A 23,536-nucleotide genomic window follows, 5' to 3' on the forward strand; every position below is an offset into this window, starting at 1 on the left:
TATTTCAACATGCATCTTTAGTGTTGTAATCAGATACAAATAAATATGCTTTCTCAACCTTTGTTACTTTAGCATTCTCTGTGAAAGAAATGCAGTCCTTTCTTTGTATTCTCTACCTGCGGGTTATTATTTGTTTGTTTAAAGAAATACTGTCCAACTATCCAGCGAGTATGTGTGACCAGGCTTTTATGTAAATCTACTATGGCTATTCTGTTTGATTAGTTAAATCACCATTTTACTCATGAATGATGTATATACCTCAGTATTTATTAACTATTCTAAATCAAGCAATTTTATACTGTTACAATGATCAAGCTTCCACTGATAGGTAAATATTCCAAACTTACTGTAGTTCTGAGCAGTGTCTCTTTTAAATGGAATTCTCTTCTGTTCCATTATCATTAGGCTTCCTTGTTTATGACCCATATAAGGACTTGGTTCCATTTCTATCATAGAAGCCATAGTACAGTTCTAAGAAGTCCTGCCCTTTTAGGGAATTTGTTCTTCAAATAAATTGCCCAAACCCAGGCCCTCTTTGAACATTTATATTGTCTCATAGCTCTATTTAAAACAGGCTCTAAGACCTCTAGGTCCTAAGCAAGACTTAAAGACTCATTCTTACCATCACATTGGCAAATACCCTGGCACCTAGCCATTTGGAGGAACCCAAATTGAACAGTCACGCCTGAAGCCTTGGTAGAGTCCCAACACTGACTTTTTACTCTCTCTTTCTTTCTTTTTCTCTTTTCTTTTTCTTAAGAAAATCGAAGAATGACTGCTTACTGTTGATTGTAATGTGTATCAAAGTTTGAAATTCAGCAGTTGAACATTAAACTTGTTTTACTGTGTGCATTTGCTTTTGTTGAATTAAGTCCAGGTCTCTTTATTTCCCAGGGCATAAAATCTTGGTTAAATTCCATGGGAAAGGATTATGTTCTGGGTATATAAACATTCAGCCAAATACTTGTACAATCTAGAAAGATCATACATTCTTAACAGTGACTCAATTCAGACACGTGTGTAGATTAAACCTCTTTTTAAGAAGTTATTATGGTAATAGTTTTGAAAATGAGTTTTCCCAGCCTGATTCAAAGAGCTCCCGTTCTTCAGGTTGAAATATGCCTGAAGTTTAGGTAGAAGAATTAGCATCATCCCTAACGTATTTGCTTGGAGAGAGGAAAAGCAAGCTTTAGAAAGCACAAGAGGAATAGAATCGGTAGGTGAATTAGTTAAGATTTGGCATGTGTGAGATTAATGGAATTTTTTAAAGTAAACCGTTGTTTACAATTTCAAATTATTTTCCTTTTGAGTTATTTTGGTTAACAACAGGAATCAAAATTTAAACAAACAGACTGCTTCATGTAAAATAAACATATAACTTAGTTTGCACATGTGTTGGATGCTTGTTTGGAAATCATGGTGAAATGGAAATAACACATAGGCTTTTGAGCTGGGTAGGTGTGGATTTGAATTCTGGCTGATTAGGTCTGTGGCTTTGGGAAAGTCACTTAACTCCTTGAACCACAAATTTCTTTTCCATAAATTAGAAATGATATCTATCTTTTAGGGTGGGTTAGATTAGAGATTCAACCAGCACCCAGTATGTCTTCAGTAAATGCTATTATTATTAAGAATAGACAAGACCAGAAAATGAAAGCATTTTGTTTATGACTAATAATTTCTAAGCTACATTATTTTCATAGTGTTGTTGCTGGGTTGAGACAATTGAGATACATTTTAAGATCATTTTATTGTTAAATATAAAGCACACATACAAGGCATAAGCCATAAATGTATGTTAATGAATTTCATAGAATATCACTCAATATATCAGCTTTAAAAAAACTTAATATATGCAAACAATGAATCATGGAACACTACATCAAAAACTAATGATGTAATGTATGGTGATTAAAATAACATAATAAAATTAAAAAAAACAAACCTAAATATAAAAAAAAACTTAAAGTATAGTTTTTTAATGGAGTTGTTCATCTAGAAGAATATACAGATAATAAGTATATAATTCAAAATAATTTTCACAAACTGAACAAATCCTTGTAACCATTGTCCAGATCAAGAAATAGGACATAGCAGGCACCATCCAAAACATGCACGTGTTCCTTCTATTCACTATCTGTCTTCACCAAGGGTAACCACACTACTGACTTCTCATACATTAGATGTAAAATGATGTAACAACGTAGAGCCATCCTAATTCATAAATATTTTCATTAAGATACTCACCTAATTCCCTGCTGCCCCTGAAGCAGTGGATGATTTTCCCAAACATCATGTCATTTCACCAATAAATATTTCAGTATGTATCTTGACAAGAAAAGGATTCTTTTTGTCACAACTAAATATTTTTTTAAATATTTATTTATTTATTTTAGAGAGAGAGAGAGAGCGAGTGCGTGTGAGTGGGGGGAGACGCAGAGGGAGAGGGAGAGAAAATCTCAGCAACAAGCCACAGGGAAGCCTAACATGGGGCTTGATCCCACGACCCTGAGTTCATGACTTCAACTGAAATCAAGAGTTGGATGCTCACCCGTCTGAGCCACCCAGGTGCCCCTGTCACAACTAAATATTAAAGTAAATATGTAATATCAATATCCTGTCAGGAATCAACATTTCCCCATTGTCTCAGAAGTGATTTCTTTTTCCAGTTGGATTGTTCACAAGAGAGTCTGAATAAAGTATGCACAACCTTCTTTTATTTATTTATTTTTTAAAGATTTTATTTATTTATCTGAGAGAGAGAATGGGAGAGAGAGAGCATGAGAGTGGGGAGGGTCAGAGGGAGAAGCAGACTCCCCGCTCAGCGGGGAGCCCGATGCGGGGCTCGATCCCAGGACTCCAGGATCATGACCTGAGCCAAAGGCAGTTGCTTAACCAACTGAGCCACCCAGGCGCCCCACAACCTTCTTTTAAATGACCAGTTGTAAGGTCGGGGACCATGTGCTATTTACATTTGTTGGATATTTGAGTGGGAGTGCCATTCTTTATGACACCTTGGAAGAAAGAAAAATTCTGCATATTTTCAAATTAGATCTGTCGTTGGCATTTACAATACCTTAGAATCCTAAAAATTGGGATAGTCTTTTAATTTCCTGACATCTTGTGTCTTGGCATTCTTCCAATCCCTTTTGTGCCTTGGAGGTGAACTTCTAGCTTAATCTGTCTTTTTTGCTGTTTTACCTCTTTGATCGACCTGCAAAATGACAAGCACAATGGGCCATCTTAGCTCAGCTTGTGTGAAGAAGTTCATCACTAAGACCTGAGAATGTTCCTGGAAAGGAGCTGTATAGAGAAAGCCAAAGTGTTCTCACCCTCAAATTCTCACTTCTGCCAGTGGGGCTGGAGAGTGACTTTACAAATATAACAGTAAAGCTGACACAAATCAGGTGTTTGTTCAAATGATGTTTCTTTTCTATTTTATGTATTTTCAAGCTGCTAATATTCTGACCACAGAGAATGTTTGATGTTTCCATTTTTAAAAAGATTTATTTATTATTTAAGAGAGAGAGGGAGAGCAGGGGGAGGGGCAGAGGGAGAGGGAAAGAGAGAATCCCAAGCAGACTCCCTGCTGAGCATGGATCCCAATATGCGGCTCGATCTCACGACCCATGAGATCATGTCCTGGGCCGAAATCACGAGTTGGACACTCAACCAACTGAGCCACCCTGGCATTCCATGTTTCCATTTAACTATCTCTCAGTCTTTGGGGTACCTGGGTGGCTCAGTCGGTCAGGTCATGATCTCATGGGTCTTGAGATCGAGCCCCACATTGGGCTCCATGCTCAGCAGGGAGTCTGCTTGGGATTCCCTCTGTCCTTCCTCCCACTCATGCTCTATCTCTCTCTCTCTCTGAAATAAATAATCTTAAAAAAAATATCCCTCAGTCTTTTCCAGATTAAAGCTTCACGTGACTATTGGTCTTCATAAATTTCTGCTTCCTTATCTGACCTGGGCAAGAGTTTTGCTCTTTGGCCCTTCCATCACAAGATGGGACCTGGGTGCATAGGAAAGCATCTTGTCCGTGCAACGGTCACTGGTTGATTGTGGGCTCTGATACTGTGTGATGTCAAGCCGCATCTTCTGCAGTCACTGAGAATTTTGTGTCTTTTGGAGGTTCTCTTGGCACTCCCCTCTTGATGACCTCCACCGTTGCCTCTGATTACAAGTTCACCTTTCACTCAGACCTTCTTCTGTCCACTCATCCTGTAGCTTTCTCCTGGCTGCTTTCTTTTCACTCTCTATAGTGTGCCAGATGTCATGAGGCCACCCTTAGGCCTGGCATCTCCCTCAGCTTTGTCACTGTATTGTTCCTGGGTCAGACTGAGCATGCCGTTGCTGCGATGGCTGAGCTTACACCACACCCATGCAGAGAAGTAGGGGACCAGTTGCAGTGGTTTTGAAATCCTTGAGCCATAGTTGAGTGCTTTTCCCGTATTGTCTCGGTTTTGTCTGGAGGAGTTACCAGGACTCTGAGTTCTTTTGTCTCTATCTTTACATCATAACCTCCTACTTCTTTCTCTGTGGCTTGTTGCAAAAATATGCTTTTCAGTCTTCCAGGATTGATTCAGTGCCTTCCTTTAAATTACATAGGTAAGGTTGAGTGTTCCTGTTGCTATATTCTGGAAAAATAAAAAGAAACAAGGAAAACTAATTTAAAAAATATTTTTATTTAACTCCAGACATCCAAAATAGTATCATTTCAACATATAATCAGCATAAAAATTTTTTGAGATATTTTACTTTTTTCTTTGTTTGGCATAGATTCTTTGAATTCTGGTGTGTGTATTTAACAACACATCTCAATTTGGACCAGCCACATTTCAGGACTGGCGGCTGCCATATTGTGCAATTCAGATTTAGGCAATCCAAGGTCCTATATGGGAAAGCCTCCAGATAATTTTAAAATTAAGAAAAAGAAAATAATAAATAAATTAAACTCATAGAATGGCACACTTTTGGCTGCCTACCTTAGCTCCTATTCTTAGTGAGAACATTTTAGTTATCTGACAGCACATTCCCATTCTGCCTTCTCTCTGCCCCAACACGCACAATTTCAAATTGCTTTTTAGTTTAAGGTCTATATAGCCACACTTTAAGAACATCACATCATTATGCAGGGCTTGGAAGTCAAAAAAGAAAACCGGAAGCTGTAAGATAAACATGAAAATGTAGGACTCAAATGAAGTGTGCGCCAAAGATTTCAGAAGGAGAGTCAGAAATGGGCATTTTAACTTTTAACACCCACAAAAATTAAAATTAAATATATGAAATTAGCAACCTTCCTGAAACAACCCATTCAAAAAGATAACTTACCAATAGAAGGATGAGGCTAGTGTTGCTCCAAATCTTATTTAAAAATATGTCTGATGATCTCTGACAGCGCTATATAAAAGTGATAATTCTAATTAAATTATTTTAATAAGTTGAATAAATCTAACTAAGTCTGCTCCATCCCTTATGAGTGAAGTATTATTCTAAAGATAAACTGTCAGAGACTTAGGAAATATGAAAAATAAGAGCAAAAGTGAATGACAATTGGCGTGTATTTCTGCTCCAGCAACCAGATGTCGGGTTTAATGACCAGCGTGAATTACTGATGTGAGCACACACACATCCACTCTGTCACCAAATCTTGTGGATTTTGTCTGTTACTTCCTCTCTGCCCCCACAGTCCACCTGGATTGCTGGCATGGTCTCCTAGCACATCTCATTGCCTTCTGCTTGTATCCCTACCTTCCCATTCGTCCTCTAGGCAGTGCTTCACAAATTCTCAGTGGAGAAGACCCATTTTCCCCTCAATTCATCATAGGTCAATGTTTTTGTAAAATGTAATACAAATGAATTATTAGAAAAATTAAATGAAAAAAACAGACATGCAAAATAGGAATCCATTTTTTAAAATTATGAGGTTAAATAGACTTAATCGCCCTTTCAACTTGGTATAAAAGTTTCTATATCTTTACTCTCACTTCTGTATTGACTTCCTTGTGGACTAGTAAAACAACTTGACATCTTTTGGGTCGCAGTGTTCTAGATCCACATAATGCAGTGCATAACCACTAGCCCATGTAGCTTTTTAAATTTAAATTAAAATTAATTGAAATTAAATTAAAGTAATTAGAAAAAATTACTTCCTCGTGGTGCCTGGGTGGCTCAGTTGGTTAAGCATCTGACTTTGGTTCAGGTCATGATCCCAGGGTCTTGGAATGTAGTCCCACGTAGGGCTCCCTGCTCAGTGGGGAGCCTGCTTCTCCCTCTGCCCCTGCTGCCTGAGCTCTCTCTCTCTCTCTTCCTCAAATAAATAAATAAAATCTTTTAAAAAGACCACTTCCTCAGTTGCATTAGCCACATTTCAGATGGTCAGTTGCCACTTGTGGCTAGTGGTCACTGCATGGACAGTGCAGATATAGAACATTTCCAGCATCATGGGAAGTTCTATCTGACAACGTTGCTATAGATCCTTGCTACTGAAAGAGTGGTCCATGGACCAGCAGTACTGTCCTCACATGGGAGCTCGTTAGAAATGTTGAATCTGAGGCTCAAACCTTCTGAAACAGAACCTGCATTTTAGTAAGTTTAGTAAGATTCCCAGATGAATCATATGTACTTTAAACTTAGATGGGGCTCTTGGGTGGCTCAGTCAGTTAAGCATCGGACTCTTGATTTCGGTTCAGGTCATGATCTCAGGGTCGTGGAATCGAATCTCATGTGGGGCTCCGTACTCAGTCGGGAGTTTGCTTGAGACTCTCTGTCTCCCGTTCCCTCTGCCCCTCCTAAAATAACTAAATAAATCTTAAAAACAACCTAACAAAAAACTACCATTTAAAAAAACACTTAGAAGCCATATCCAGGATGTTTCCAGGGCCATCTAAAGTCTAAATCTGACCAGCCTCCTCTCTCATCTTTCCATAGATGTCTAGATTTACTCTCTCCAAAATGGTAACCATTAACTACATGTTGCTATTTAAATTTAAATTAATTAAAATCAAATAAAATAGAAAAATTATTTCCTCAATCTCACTAGCCACATGTCAAGTACTCAATAGTCACATGAGGCTAGTGGCTACCATATTGGTAAGTGAGGATATAGAACATTTTTTTCACTGAAAAAAGTTTGATTGGACAATGCTGATCTAGACTCTGAGTTAGCATCCATTGTTCAGCATCATCTAGCCCCTCCCTGCCTCTCAAACTTCAAATCCCATAGTGACCCAGGTTGACCCTTCTCTCTAATGAATGATCATGTAATTATTTCCTATGTGCCTCCACACATGCTATTCCTTTGTCTTGAACACAATTTGTTCCTTTCCCTTCTCCCTACCTACGTCCCCATATTCTTCAACTCATATCTGTGTCAAAATTCATCTTATGGGTCAGCTGCTCCAAAAAGCTTTTTGTGAAACCATTCATACACCACACACACACACACACACACACACACACGATTTGGATTGTCCCCTTTCATTACTTAGATAGAAGCCTATATGTGCACGTAGTACACTCTTTGTCATTGTTGATTTATTCTCTCCCTTTAGATCATTTCTGAACTTCATCACTCTTAACATTTGGGGCCAGGTAATTCTTTGTTGGGGAAGTAGGGAGCTGTTCTGTGCATTGTAGGATATTTGGCAGCATTCCTGACCTCTCCTCACTGGATGCCAGTCACACACCCAGTTGGGACCATCAAATATGTCCTCAGACTGTGTCGAATGGGGAGCAAAATCCCCAGTGGTTGAGAACAACTACTTTAGACCTTCACACTCTATAAGGGGAGCCTCTTAAGGTCTATGAAACACTGAATCCATAGCACTAGAAACAGTTTGTGCACACAAATGGCACTGTGTTGGCACAAATGGTGAATGGATGTTTGTCTGGAAAATCTGTCATCATCAGATGTTTCTGTTCCTTGCTTCCTTCTTTTGTTCTTTTTTTCTTTCTTACATTCTGTTTCTTTGCACACTAAGCAACATGTTCTTATATCAGATTTCACTTGCTGCGTGAATCCACTGACCAGGAGGGAGGGCCCAGCAGAAAGGACAATCACTGTATCTACTGTGGCCAGTTGGCTTGGTTGGCTGATCCATAGTAGATGGACTGACAAAGTCATCAGCCTCCCAAGATGAAGACTGTTTGGGAGTGAATCCAAGATGACAGTGTCCCTGTGATGCTCAGTTTGATTATTTTAACCAAGAGCCAGAGTTTCCAAATCTATCATGGTTTCAACTAGCTGTCAGCAAAGGATTTTAGAATTTGGAGGAAACCTAAATGATTCTTCATTCCAGCCTCCCCAGTTTCTCTACATGTGGGTGCTCTTGTTAGGTTCTGCTCCGGTCTTTATTAGTGTCCTAGAACACACAGTTTGGAGGCTCCATTAATTATAGCCATCAAATGCTGAGTTACAGGATAGTGAAGCTCATGGTCAGAAAGCCCTATGCTTTGTGGGTGCCTGGGTGGCTCAGATGGTTAAGTGTCTGCCTTCGGCTCAGGTCATGATCCCAGGGTCCTGGGATCGAGTCCCACATCGGGCTCCCTGCTCCTTGGGAGCCTGCTTCTCCCTCTACCTCTCTCTCTCTGTCTCTCATGAATAAATAAATAAAAAAAAAAAAAAAAAAAAAGAAAGCCCTATGCTTTGTAGTCTGGCACCAGAGCAGTGGTATGGGATGGTGACCCAGCTTGGCTCTGTGTTACTCACCAGCCAAGTACAAAGGGCCCAGGAGTTATATGGCAGGTCTGCAGCAGCTTTGGAGTCTGTTTTTCTGCTTCGCTCTTCTTTCTTCATCTTCTTCTCTGCTTCACTTTTTTCTTCTTCACTCTTTCATCCTCTCAGACAAATGAGTCCCCCACTCCACAGTCTGAAAATCTGTACCTCATAACATTTGTCCTTCATGCTGGGAATCATTTCTTTTTTTTTTTATTAAAGATTTTATTTATTTATTTGAGAGAGAGAATGAGATAGAGAGAGCATGAGAGGGGGTAGGGTCAGAGGGAGAAGCAGACTCCCTGCTGAGCAGGGAGCCCGATGCGGGACTCGATCCTGGGACTCCAGGATCATGACCTGAGCCGAAGGCAGTTGCTTAACCAACTGAGCCACCCAGGCACCCTTTGCTGGGAATCATTTCTACCCAGAGGTTCTCCACATGTGTCTTTATGCCAGGCTCTAATTTTCAAGAATTATGCCTTCATGCCATCTCTTATTTTGGACTGGCAGTAAAATGGTTCAGTCCTCTTTCCATCTTGGTTCAACACTTTTGCCATGGCCTTCCTAGAACCTCACCCACCTTTGATCCCAGCAGGCGTAGTCTGATGACCTTCCAGCAACTTATGCTGGCATTTCTCTCTGACGCTGCCATGATGCTATGGTCTGCTCTAAATAGAAATTTGTATATATTTCTTTGTGTGTGTGTATGGTAAGATACACATAACATAAAATTTACTATCTTTACTGTAAGTTCAATAGCATTAAGTACATTCATACTGCTGTGCAACCATCACCACCATCTATCTCTAGAACTCTTTTCATCTTGCAAAATGGAAATTCTGTACCCATTAATAATAACTCACCAAGACCCCCTCCACCCAGGCCCTGGCATGTATCATTCTACTTACTTTTTTAAAATCTCTGCTTTTCTTCCACCCTCCAGGCCTCTGGTAACCATCATTCTACTACCCTGTCTCTATGAGTTGGCTTTTTTTTTTTTTTTAAAGATTCTACATATAAGTGAGATCATCCAATATTTGTCTTTCTGTGTCTAACTTATTTCACTTAGCATAATGTACTCCAGTTTCATCTATGTTGTTGCAGATGGCAGGATTTTTTTCTTTTTGAAGACCAAATAATATTTCAGTGTGTGTGTGTGTAACATTTCCTTTATCCATTCATCTCTCAGTGGACATTTAAGTTGTTTACATACCTTGATTTTTGTGAAGAATGCTACAGTGAACATGGGAGTATTTTGAGGAAACGTGTATACATTTCTTCGCCACAAAATATGAACTCTCTCTCCCACTCCAGGAGATGCCTGTCTCAGCCTTAGCACATTCTCCGCCTGGGCAGTTTTTTTTAGCTTCTTTTGTAACTCAACCACATGGTCAGTTAGATGGACTCAGAGAATGACCACCAAGTCACCTGGGACACTGCTAATCAGAGAGTCATGGAGCTTTGTGACAGACTTTTATTCAATCACATCAAATATTTATCAAGTACCCACTCTGTTCTAGCCCCTGTGGATACAGTTAAGATGTTGTCCTGTGCTTCATGTTGCTGGTCATCTAGTGGGAATGGAAATGAAGCAAAAACATGATTACAGTACAGTGGGGGAATGAATATACAAAGTGATATGGTAACACATATAATGGGGGAGTCGGAGAATGATCATGAGAATAAATATTCTTTTGTGAGGGTGTGCTTGATGTCAGGCACCACATCGGTCATTTTTCCATACAGTTTACACTTGTATTTAAAGTCTCACCACCATGTGGCTAGGTGGACAAGTACCTGTGATAGGGGAAACCCCTTCCAGAAATTGATGCCTGGCTGAGCTTTTTTCTTTCATTTTCCTTTTCTTTTTAACTTTCTACTATATTGCAATAGAAAAGCACATAGTTCCTGAGTGTATACCTCAGTGAATTTTCACAACCGGAGCATGTCCATATAACTATCACTCTGATATTCAGATTAAGAAAAAGGACAATTTCAGCATCCCAGAGGTCCTCACATTCCCCCCAACCTTAACCTTGACTTCCCGCCCTGCTCTCTTCCACGTGTTACGGCCCTTCCCGGCCTGCAAGGATGATCTCTTCACTTTTAACAGCATAGATTAGCTGTTTTGTACTTTGTATCAGTGGAAACAGGCAGCATGCTTTCTTTTGTTTCTGGATTCTTTCTCTCCATACAGTGTTTGTAAGACTCATCCATATTGTCACATGCAGTTGCATTCTTGGTGCTATGTAATATTCCATTGTGTGAATATTCCTACATGTATTTATCCATTGTACTGTAATGGGCATTGGGATGGTTTCCAGTTTGGAGCTATTATTGATGGTGTTGCTATGGATTTTCTGGTGTATATCTATGTTGCACGTATGAAAGCATGTCTGCTGGGCATGTACCTCACGGTGGAATTGCCGAGTTAAAAGCAGTCATGAGCTTGAAGGCCGAGTGGAGAAGAGAAGTGTGCAATCAGCTAATGAGCTGACAGCCAGCTTTGACATACCACTGGTTACAGGCAGTGGGTATGGCCAGCTTTCATAGGTACTACCAAACAGCTTTCCAAAGTGCTTTGTTTTACCCAGGGCTGAGATTTAAGGAGCAAATGAGAGTGAGCCAGAAGGTTGATTGCACCAAGAAAACAGCAGGAAAGAGCATTCCAGAAATGTGCAGTGTATGATTGTCAAAATTTGTTACTGGTTTAGCCACATGCATGTATTTGAAACCCTGCCATGGGTTCGCCTTGCTTATTCTTGCCTGAAATTTCCAGTCACTAATGGAATGTAACACTTTACCCCTTTTGAACTTCTTCCTTTTCACCGCAGTACCACTTTAAAGGTCAACTGTAAAATTTCCACATCCTATTAAATACCATCCCTAGAACCGGATATGATACTTCAAAATGCTACCCCTGTTCAAAGACATACACTTACTTGTTGTCATGGGAAGATTAGTGAACATGAATTTTTTTTGTTTGAAAATCCAGATTTTCTGGGGGGCCTCAATTGTCTTTGCTTCAGCTTTGTGGATCCAGCAACAATTGATAAATTGTTTTGGAGTAGAAGATTACTAGATTGAAAATAGTATTTTACTAAAAATAGATCTCTTGGCTGATTACCAGTGTCTCAAGAGACAACGTGAGTGAGTGTCTGTTTCTATTTACCACGATGTTAAGTATCATCCAGAGCATAATGCGGACTGGCTTAACCCTTCTTGTTTATGAAATTATGGTTAGAATTCATTTTTCCTTTTTGTTAGACTATACTTTTGGCGGGGTTCAAAATCACATAATGAATGTGCGTGATGAGTATTTCTGAGTTAATCATTTAGGAAAGTCATTTTCTGTAAAAGGTAGCAAAGGAGTGCCATTTTGCCCAGCTGAATTCATGTAACTCCTTTTTGAGTTAAGAGTTCATTTATATGTGACTTTCTTGAAAAGTATTACCTAAGATAATTTTGTAGCCTTTGTTTCAACAATGTAGATATATGTGGATTTTTGAGAAAATGAAAATATTACATGCATTATTTCCTGTTAATTCATGTAATACATTCCAGTTATAAACCAAGCTACAGAATATTCTATTGGATAAATAAGATTGAAAGTGTCTATAGATAAAATCTAGTAGTATAATAAAAATACAATGTAGTAAAGTAGAGCTTGATCCTGAAATGTAAGAATATTGTAATATTATAGAACTTATCCATTTAATCACTATCTCAACACATAAAAGAGGAAAATTGCATGATCATATTGATAAAGAGACAAAAGACATGAGATAAAATTCATCATCTATTCCTAATAATTTTTAAAGGATCTTATGAATTAAGAATAGTAGCATACTATCTCAAACTGACAACCAACATCATCATATATGATAATAACACTCTGTGGGCATTCCCATTAAATTGAGAAGGAGCCAAGATTTTTTTCAATGTTACTTGTATTAGTGAACACTGTTCAATAAAATTAAATAAGCACTACAAATATCAGGAAAAAGAAGCCATTTTATAATTTACATGTGACATGGTCATCTACTCTAAAAACATAGGATCAACTAAAAAAATTAATCCTAATGAAGGGTTCAATAAGTAGAGTATTTCCAAAATAAATTTATGAAAGGAGAAGTTTCCTTATGTTCAGTAATTAAAAGTTTGCAAGGATGACATTCAAGACAGCAACCCCAAATACAAAATACCTACATTTTTAAAAACCTAGTGGGGTGTATACAATCCATATATTTAAAAAAATCTCAAGGGAATGAAAAACAGTTTTAAATAAATAGAGATACCATATTTCTAGATAGAATAATAATATTTTAAAGATACACATTACTCCCAAATTAAATTAATGCAAATTCAAAATTAGAAAGTTATTTTTAAATTTGGGAAATAACTCAAGTTAACATGAATTTTTTTGAAGAAACTACTTGAGAAAGACTAAGAGAGAATTTTGCCAATCAAATTTGAAAAATAGCATAAAATAATTAATACAGCATTTTATTGACATGGAAACTGACACATCACTAAAACAGAACCAAAAGTTCATAAACACACCTAACTGCTATTTTTTTTTTTTTAAAAGGGAACACATAATAAAGGTATTAAATCAGTTGGGTAAGAGAAGATTTTTCTAAAAGAGGCAGAATCTAAAAAAGGAGAGTAAAAATAAATTTGACAGCATTATTAAAAAAGACTTCCACAAAAGGTAATTCACAAATTAAAAGACAAAATATAAGGGCAAAACAAAACAAAGCAAACTAGGAATAATTTTTGCAAACTAGGTGACATTTAGAAGCTTTAAATCCTTATTCCATTACTAGAATGTAAGAAAAACAGAAAAATGGCCAAAGAATATGAAGGGACCATTAACTAAAACAGACAAACAAACAAACAAAACAGAAAAACAAAGAAAAGAAATACAAGTACAGAAAAGTATAAGAAAATTATCAACTTCACTACTAACCAAAGAAATACAAATTTAAAAAAATAATTATTTTCATCCATAGAGTTTCCTTTTTCCCAAAACTAAGAGATCTAGTGGTTGGTAGTGGTGAGGGTAAGCACGACTATAAGCTATTTTGAGGAGAATTTAATTGGTTCCATTTTTCTGGGTAGCTTGAGGCATATTTATCAAAAGCATAAAAGTTCTCAAGTCCTTTGATCCAACAGTTTCACTTTTAATGCATTATTCTAAAAAAATTATCATGAAAGTGGGCAGAAATTATAAAGAAGTTCATTGTGATCTGATCAACAGTATAACAAATTGGAAAATTAACTATTCAACAATAGGAAATCAGTTAAATAATTATGATATATGTTTATAATGGAACCTCAAGCAGGCATTGAAAATCATGTTGCCAAATGAAATCATACACAAAAATGTTCATGTTCTGCTGTCAAGAGAACTATGTGGACTACAAAGGAAAATGAACAAAAAGATCTTATTTTTTTGAAAAAAGGAAAAGTCCTAGAAGCTATATGGATAAGCACCAAAATAACAGTGGTTTTCTCTGGCTGGTAGGATTATGAATGATTTTAATTTGCTTTTTTGTACTTGCCTCGCATTTGTGATTTTTCTACAGTGACCATACATAACTTTCATAATTTATCACAATAAAATCATATTATGTTTTATTTTATAAGAGATTTGTTTTGGTTTTTAAAAACAGAAATCAGAAATTGAATGAGTAAAACATTTTGTTAATTCAGAATTTGAGAGAGGAATCTCTATTCACTAGTTTCTCTATTACTACTTAATTGAATAATCTAGCTTTTTCATTAACTCCAATGTAGACACAAATAGAATCCACAGCATAGTCTAAGCACCAAGCATGGAATTAATTAGCTAACTCATTACAGAAATTAGATCCCAGATTCAACAATCATACCTACGCAAAGAAGGTCTTTTTCTTTACAAAACCAATGAAGTACCAACTTTTAAAATTGATCCTGTTAACTTGTAAAAAGCTTGTGTATTGTCTTGAGAAAAGATTTAGAATATACAAGTTAAAGATGACTGTTAAAAGATAGACAGCTTTGAGTTCAGTATTGACCTCAGGAACTGGCAGGTGACCCAGGTGACAATATCCAGCAGGCGTTTGGGAATATGGAATTGACCCTTGAATCAGACCCATCAGGGGTGATGATACTGATGTGAAGTCGGTTGCCGGAAGTGACTGCTGAAATACTGTGAAAGCGTGCATTCCAGGTGAGTTCAGATCCCCCTGGTTGCACAGCTCCAATCCAGGGAACGTTCTCCTCATTCTATTCCTGGAGTTATACAACTCATCTAAGTGACATTAGGAACAACCTCCCATCCATCCCTTCATCATGCATGGTGGCATATACCTAGATGAGTTCTCTCAGCAGAGCAAGACAGAAGACGTACAAAGATTCCCATTTACATGGGCAGGGTGAGAAACAATGCAGGAGCTGTACAAGACTCCCATTTACACATAACCAGGAAAAGGAGGAAACAGGAGTCTGTGAACTGGGAAAAAGAGGAAGAATGATATGGGGCAACATTTCAGGGAATATATGTCCCATGATGCCACATGTACTAGATGGACCTAAGCCAGTGAGAACTGAGCCAGGCCACTGGGCCTACAAGTGTGAAGAAACCAGTATCTTGGAGATGGTGGAGTCCACTGAGTAAAAGAGAGGAAGAACTCAAGGCATCTGGAAGCCAAAATCCGGGCCTGGGGAAGAATGGAAGATCCTGGGTTCAGCGTGTGTTATCATTGATGGAAAGACTTTGACATCTGTTTGGGGAAACTCAAGCAGGTTGCTAAGTAGAGCAAAAGGAATCAGGGTAAAGGGGGGGAGGTGGCGGAAATTAGAGGTACAAGAGGAAGAGGGGAGGGTTAATTACACAGAGAGTCTTGAGGAAGGCAGGCCAGGATTGGATCCATATGCCAAGGCCAGGAGTGGCCCCAGAAAGAGAAGGAATGCCAGTTTCTCAGGATGAGACTGAGGTAGACAAGGAACTAGCTCCTTCCAGAAGAGAAATGAGTGAAGGGCTCGACTTCAACTTTTAAAATCTTGTTGGAATGTGAAATAAAGGGAGAGGCCCCACATCATTAAGAAGCCCTCTTGTGAGCTTTCATAGTCATTAATTGTCCTGTGATAGATACAGAAATCATTTTCAGCCATCTTATTCAAGTAGCAGTACTAATAATATGCTTTAATAAAGTCATCATCCGTTTGTAAGGAATAGGGGACCAACTTAGAGATTTTGACCAATAGGCCAGTGATTGCTGTGGATAAATTGGAGATAGTGCTAAATGCAGTTTGCAAAAGTGTTGAGTTTTGCCTCTAGTAAATTGTATTTAGTTTTACCAAATAGTGCTTCTGTGTTTTCTATAACTGTTTCCTCTTTCTAATACTTAGGGAGAAAAGACAAAGGCATCCAAGTATACTCTGAGAGAAGTCTTGAGAATAGAATATTGAATGGGCTACTGGGGTTGCTGGTTAACATTTTAGAAGGGTATGATGCCTTATAGCAGATCCTTTTATTAAGCACAAAGAATAGCATTTTATTCTCGTCTTGGAATTCTGTGATAGAATTGGCCCCAACAGTATACTTTGAGCTCTTTCAGTTCAAAAGAGCCCCAGGACTGTAGCCACTGATCCCCTCTAAAACAGGTTCATTGTTGGTGCTTACTTGGAGACTGTTAAATATCTTGCCCACAGCTCTAAGGATTTGGCTACAAATCTACAAAGCCATTTCACATTTATGTTACTTCCTTCTGAGATGACAGGTAATTCCCAGTGATTTGCTTATAAAACAGATATGGTTTTACAAAATAGTAGATTAAGGGATATTAGTAGACTAAAGGACATTAGTTACGTTAAGATATGAGTTATTAGATATGTTAAGATTTCCAAATAATAAATTCTCCATACTTTTCCAATAAACATAGAACTGAGAGAGGACTTAGAGATTTTCTAGACTATGACTCTGATTTTTAAAAAACACTACATCAAAAACTAATGATGTAATGTATGGTGATTAACATAACATAATAAAAAATAATTGTAATTGCAAATGTAATCTGTGAATATCTTCTTCATGTAAAAATTGAAAATGATACAAATGAAATCAGTGTCCCCTTTGACACGTCTTGTTCTCCCAAACAAGCACACAGGTTAACTGTGTTACCTATTTGCTATGGAACCTTCTAAACTTTTCATGAGCACTGGCATACAAATATATGTTATCTGCAGAAAATATGCAATATTGTTTAGTGTATGTTCAATAAATAGCACCACAGTTTAGGTAACTTGCTTTTTATCTTAAATGATACATGCTAGAGACCTTTGCATACTACTAGACATCAAGCTACTCCACACTTTTCCTCTGAGGCAGAGTATTTCATCCTATGGATGGTCCATCTTTTGTTTCATCTCCTTCCCTTCAGATGGACGAATGGAAGTTTGGTTTGTTCAAAAATTTCCCTATTGTAAATAATGCTAGAATGTACATACTTCCTTGTGCAGGCTTTCTTTAGGATAGACAGAGAAGGGAAATGCTGGACCAGAGTGTGAATGCATTTTAAATTTTAATAAGCATTGCCAAATTACCCTCCAAAGTGATTATACTAATGTACTAATTTTCTTTCCCACCAGTAACCTTTCAATTTTAGGAATGAGGAAAATGGGGCATAGAGATTATATAGCTTGCCAAATATCATAAAAATCTAAGGAATGGAAATCAGATATCTCCCTGATAGATTTCTAATGCCCACACCAAATTTTCTCCAAATTTAGAGAAGAAGAAATGAATATATATGAGACTAGCTGCCTTGAACTTTGCCTTGAATTTTTCCTATCCTTTACCACCTTTGCAAAACCAGTTCTAATTGGTCATTTAAATCAATGGGTTGAAGAATAACGGAAATATAGTTCTCAATTTAGGGGTTATGGGAAATGATTATAAACACAGATTCTTTACTTGTCTGTTTTAAGTTATTTTTCCAGGTTGTGTGATCTTGTACTCTTAAATCTGCTAAAATTTTTATGGTTCGGGTGTTTCCTAATATAATTGAAATTCTCCTGTTAGGAAATTTCATTTTCATGAACTTATCAACAGAATATATCTTTATTTCTTCACTTGATGTATTTCCAAATGTAAGAAAATATTCAGAGTAAATTGATGAAAAAAACACAAGTATTATTTGAAAAATGGAGTCTTTACTTTCTAGAAAAAGTAATTTTAATGGAGTTTAGGTTCACTCTCCAAAGGCCCTTCCATAGCCTGGGGTCAGGCCAGGTTGTAAACAGGTCCATTATCCAGGCTAGGCATTCAGTTAACTTCATTTGGGTTCTGTTTGCCTCTTGAACTAGAAAAACACATCACTTCAACTCTCTCATATTTGAAGATAATTGGGATAACTGTTTATATCTTCGGAGCCAGCTAGTATCAGTTTGACAGTGAAGCAAATTTATGTAGAAATAACAAACATACAGTAATGAATGGATACAAGAAATGAATGAAATACAAAGTTCTGTAGAAATAAAAAAAATACAAGAATGTGATGACATATTCAGCTGAACAGAGGCTAGGAACCGGGTTAGGCATTTTCATGTATGTTATCTAGTGTAGAATCACAAAAATTCATGTTGTAAATTATATTTTACTCGATTTTCCTATCAGGAAATGGAGGCTGAGAGAGGGGAGGGTTATATAACAAGTTAAGTACTGAGGCTCCCAAGCCTCTTTCTTTCCATCACCCTGCCTCCCACCTTGGCAGAAATCAGTGAAAGCTGGAGCAAAAAGACCCTCTTGGAAGAAGTAGAGCCTGAGTTAACTCCAAAAAGGTGGCCAAGAATTAGATAAAAGGGAGGGGGATAGTGTTTAAAGAGGGGAGGAGATTCTGTACAAGAAGAGAGGCATGGTGCTCAAATGCAGTTTATTCAGATTTATTTACAAGAAACAGAGCCCTATCCAGCTGGCTTTGGAAGGTGTAATTTTGGAGGATAAAGCCTTTGGCAAGAAACTCACTGGGACCTCATGAAAAACAGCAACCAGAACTTAGGAGTCAGGAGCTCAGATGACTCCCCATGTGTCTATAGAGAACTTTGTGTCTCTTCCCTAGTTCTCTTGACTTTACTGCTACATACATTTTTGTTTGTCTGCAAAATGGCTTGCTTTCTTTGCCTAGTGTGTGGCCACCCTATCACAACAGTGATGCATTAGCATCACTGAGCCTCAATGCCAGATTCCAAGGGCCAGATGTCCATCCCTGGACCCATCAGCTGTGATGAGGGGAATGACTTTGAATGCTAACTTACCTTGGCCTGGGAGCAGGGTTTTTGATTTTTTTGATCATTTGGCCTAGGCAGCATCTCTACGAAGGAACTGATTGGCATTTGAATCTCAAGGAGTATTTGGGAGGTCCATATGGTCAGACTAACTATGGAGTACTTGAGGGCCCAGTAGCAATGCATGAACTTGACGCTCTAATTGAGAAGAAAAGGGTTGCAAGGTGAAGGGGTTGGTGTGGGGTGAGTTGAAAGGGTGGGGAGACCGAGACCCAGAGGTGAGCTATGGCATAGTGACAAAGGGCAAAATAACTATACTTTGAGATTCGGGAGAGAAATGGTGATTTGGGAGGAGACAGGAAATACTTAGAAAGAAAGACAAGGAGGAATCATTGGTTATAAAGAGACGGGAGCTTTCAGCCCCAGGGATTGGGATGAGATTGTGTGCCTTTGGGAGATAAAGAAAGGAGAGGGAGAAGGAATCTGATTGTCAAGACAGAGATGACACATCTGTTAGGGGAAATGTCTCAGATTCAACCATTCAACTGTGGTATGTAAATATTGACCATAAGGCTACAAGTGAGGTGTGCAAAGTGAGTTGACTAAGACATGAAGCCATATTAGCTTGAAGTTAGGGAGATGAGATGGGGGTGAGCTTTGGAGGAAAATGGGGGAGTCAATGGCTGATAGCCTACCATCCAAATTTCTTTCATTGTGAGTCATGCCATCTCTGAGTTTGTGACAGGATTTTCCTGAACTTCCAGATGGATAGGTCAAATCCTGAAGTGGTGAATCAAGACCAAAACACCTGAAAAATGTCATGACTTAATATTTTGTGGAAGTATAGTGATAATGCCTAAGTTCCCTCCAGTAGGGGAGACTCTAGAAGCAAATCCAATGTTTACTGTGGACAAGGCTAACCTGCTTTAGAGCCTGTGCTTGGCTCATGGCCAGTGACTCCCAAAGTGTGCCTTAGACCACAAAGGCAAACGGGAAAAGGTTAATTTTCAAACACTGGGTAAATATTTCTTCCTCTTGTACTAATGGGACCTAGCTGTTCCCAAATGCAGACAGCACTGGTCTGAAAGAATGGCTGTGTTTTGGCCAAGCCACGAACTCCTTTTTGAGACTCTGCCAGTTCCTGGTGGAAGCCAGGAAATATATTTTTAGACCTCTATAACTTGGGCTAAGGGAACTATGTACTGCCTAATGGTTGTCATCCAAAGGATATAAATAGAACCTTTAAGGAGACAAGCCATATGCTTTGTAGTGGTTACTTAATTTAACTTCAGATCTGATTTACAATCACTTTAATTCCTAAAAACCACTCTATTTTATTCATTAAGAATATGCATTGCCCATAAGAATGCTGTGTAACTTGGCTGTGGAATCAAAAACCAAGAAGACTTTCCTCTCCAAAACCTGTAGTAAGGTCAAATACTAAAAGCTTATAATAATTGCTTTTAGCTGTTCTCTTAGAATTGAAAACAAATGGTATCTAATATCCCCAAAGTATGTATTGTTAATAATGTATTTGTATGCTATAATTTTGATTTCCTCATTATTTTTATGCTTTACCTCAAAATTAAATTTGGCAAATGCTGTAGTTGTCTAATTTTTGAAGAATTAAAAGAACTGGTTTCCACTAACTATGATCAGATTTCTACTGCTTTGTATCAGAGTATTTTTATGGTGAAATTAATATAACAAACTTATAATGATAAATACTGTGCTGCATGCCCACCAGAATGATTAAAATTGAGAAAACTAACAATATCAAGTTTTGGTAAAGATTATTATTGCTGGTGGGAGTGTGAATTGGTTGCCACCACTTTGGAAAACTGTTTATTAGTATTAATTAAAGCAACACACATGCTACCGTATGAGTCTAAGGGAAATGAGCATATATGCTCTTCAGAAGACAGTTAGGGGAATGTTCAGAATATTTTTATTTGTAATTGTCCTAAACTGAAACATCCCAATTGTCTACCAGCAAGAGGATGGATAAACACATTACAAGAATGACCTCTTTATACATGCTGCACTGTGGATGAAATCTCCTAAGTGTCATGTTGAATGAAAGAAGCCATACACAAAAGATAAACGTGGTTCCTCTTGTATGAAATTCAAGAAAAGTGATCGATGGTGTTAGAGGTCAGAGTAGTAAACCACATTCCTGCCGAGGGTAATGTTGGAAAGTGGCACCTGAGAATTTTAGGGTCCTATGGAAGTGTTCTAGATTTTGGTCCAAATGAGCGGTCCATGGATGTAAACATTCACTCAGTTGTGCACTTGAGGTTAGAGTACTTAACTATGTGTACATTATACTTCAGTAAACGTACACATATGCATTTTATGCCTCAAAATGATTCACAACAGATTCCTTTTGTTCTTTCTGATTCCTCAGAGAAGAGAGAGGTTAAATCTAATGCAAAAAGTTGATCCTGGGCCAAGCTGGGGAGGAGATGATACAATTTAAGTATTGAGAAAAATACAAAGGGGCTCTAACTTGCCTGTATTTATTGCAAAGAGGTAAATTTGTTCTACTGTGAAGGTATTAAAATGTGGCTAAGCAGAGGTCCTATTTTTTATGGCCTGTAGAACAAGTAATAATATTTTTATCTTTTATACCACATTATATCAGTTAAGTTGAAAAAGAGAAGAATTCAATTTTAAGCACTTTTTTTCTTAAAAAAATTTATATCTGTATATATAACCATTCCTATAAATAGGATCATATGAATGCTTATGGGTTTTTTTATGGCAGATTTTTTTGGAGGATGCTTTTTCAGTTTCTTCTACCTATTTTGATTCCCCTCTTATTGACAACCCATTGTGTGCCCTACATAATTTTCTTTAAACTCATATAATAAGGCACGATTATTATATATACCTAGAGAAGTATGTGTATGGATACACACACACACACACTCACATAGATAAGTGCAGGTTTGTCTTTGTGCTACAAAAATGGTGTATCATACACATTTCCCTGTATCTTGCTTTTATCCTTGCAACAAAATTCCATGGAAATCCCTGCAAGTCAAGTCTTACTTCATGGTGGCCTAGTCCATAGTCCATGGTGTTGATATACCATAATTTCTTCAACTAAACCTTTGTGTGTGAGTTTTGGTTGGGCGTGGTCTTTTAGTGACTTTCAGTGAGAGAGTTTTAGACTCAGAAACATCAGCCAGGGTTATGTCACTTAAATTGTCTGAGCCCAGGTCTTTTCATCCATCAGAGGGGGATAAATTTATACCTCCCCCTCCCATTGTCAAAAAGAAGGTGTATAGGAGTATATATGTTTGTTATGATGGGAAGATTTTTGGCATTGTTAAACATCACAGATTTACTGTATGGCGGATGCTGTTCTAAGACCTTTTAGCATATTCATTTAATTCTCACCAAGTGAGATTCTATGTATTATTTTTTCCCATTTTTCAAATGAGAAAAATTGAGGTAACTTACACAAAGTCAGTAGGAGAGCTCAGATTCAAATCCTGCATAGCCCACTTGAGAGCCTGTGATGTTTATCTTTCATGCAATATTGTCTCTCAAATATATTCACTGGATACTTTATTTTATACGTGAGTAACATGGATAATATAAATTATAATGGTTTCTCAAGAAAATTATGTAATTACATTGTAAATCATGAGCAATATTAAAATCTAAAAACAAAAGGATGTGTATCAGATAACTATTTATGTGTAAGAAACCATCCCAAGTAGTGGCTTAAAACAATAACCATGTATGTAGATCATGATTCTGTGAGTCAGCCATCTGGGCTGGGCTCAGCTAGGTAGTTCTTCTGGTTTCATCTGGGCTCACTCAGGCATCTGTGGTTAGGTGCTTGGTCAGTTGGGCAAGGCTGCTCTGGAGATCTACGGACTTTAAACTAGGATATTGGGGGCAATTGGACCATGAGGTTCTCATCTTCCAGCAGGCTTCCCAAGCTCATGCAAATTAATGGTGGTTTGGTTTCAAGAAGGAGAGTGGAAACATGAGAATTCTGGAGGCCTACACTTAGAACTGGCACACCATGGCTTCTACCACCTTCTGTAAGTCAAAGCAAGTCACAAGGCTAACCCAGATTCAGCCACGTTCTGGGAATTGCTGCCCAGTCACATGGCAGAAAGGCAAAGATACAGGGTGATGAATAATTGCAGCTATCCCATTCAGTGTGGGAACAAAAGAAAACAATACTTACTAGTTTAACTCATCCCATAGAGCTCTAACACCAATTTCTTATGAGTACTGTGTGTGTGTGTGTGCGTGTGTGTATTTTCTGCTGAGAATATCTTTTTTATATTTACCTTTTAGTTTGCCAACAGCTGGTGGTTTGGGGGGGGTATTTCTTTCTGAGATAGTGGCCCGCTTGCTCTGAATATTTAAGCTGAACCAAATCTCCCCACACTTTAGAGCTATTCTCACATTCTTTTTTTTTTTTATTCTTATGTTAATCCCCATACATTACATCATTAGTTCTAGATGAAGTGTTCCATGATTCATTGTTTGTGCATAACACCCAGTGCTCCATGCAGA

At 37.8% G+C, this 23,536-nt stretch overlaps 1 protein-coding gene and 1 long non-coding RNA gene across 2 annotated transcripts in view; both read left to right on the top strand.

The window, feature by feature from the left end:
* The window catches only part of PLCB1 (phospholipase C beta 1), a 567,798-nt gene that overhangs the window by 80,959 nt on the left and 463,303 nt on the right, over positions 1–23,536 (top strand). The window lies entirely within an intron of this gene.
* Positions 7,085–21,652, top strand: LOC145723832 (uncharacterized). Its single transcript, XR_014149157.1, has 3 exons — positions 7,085–8,463; positions 8,657–8,899; positions 9,117–21,652. It is a non-coding gene; the product is annotated as an uncharacterized LOC145723832 (long non-coding RNA).

Source organism: Leptonychotes weddellii, chromosome 10 (genome assembly GCF_054177405.1).
Source record: "Leptonychotes weddellii isolate Sample4059 chromosome 10, ASM5417740v2, whole genome shotgun sequence".
In the NCBI taxonomy this organism is placed as follows: Eukaryota; Metazoa; Chordata; class Mammalia; order Carnivora; family Phocidae; genus Leptonychotes; species Leptonychotes weddellii.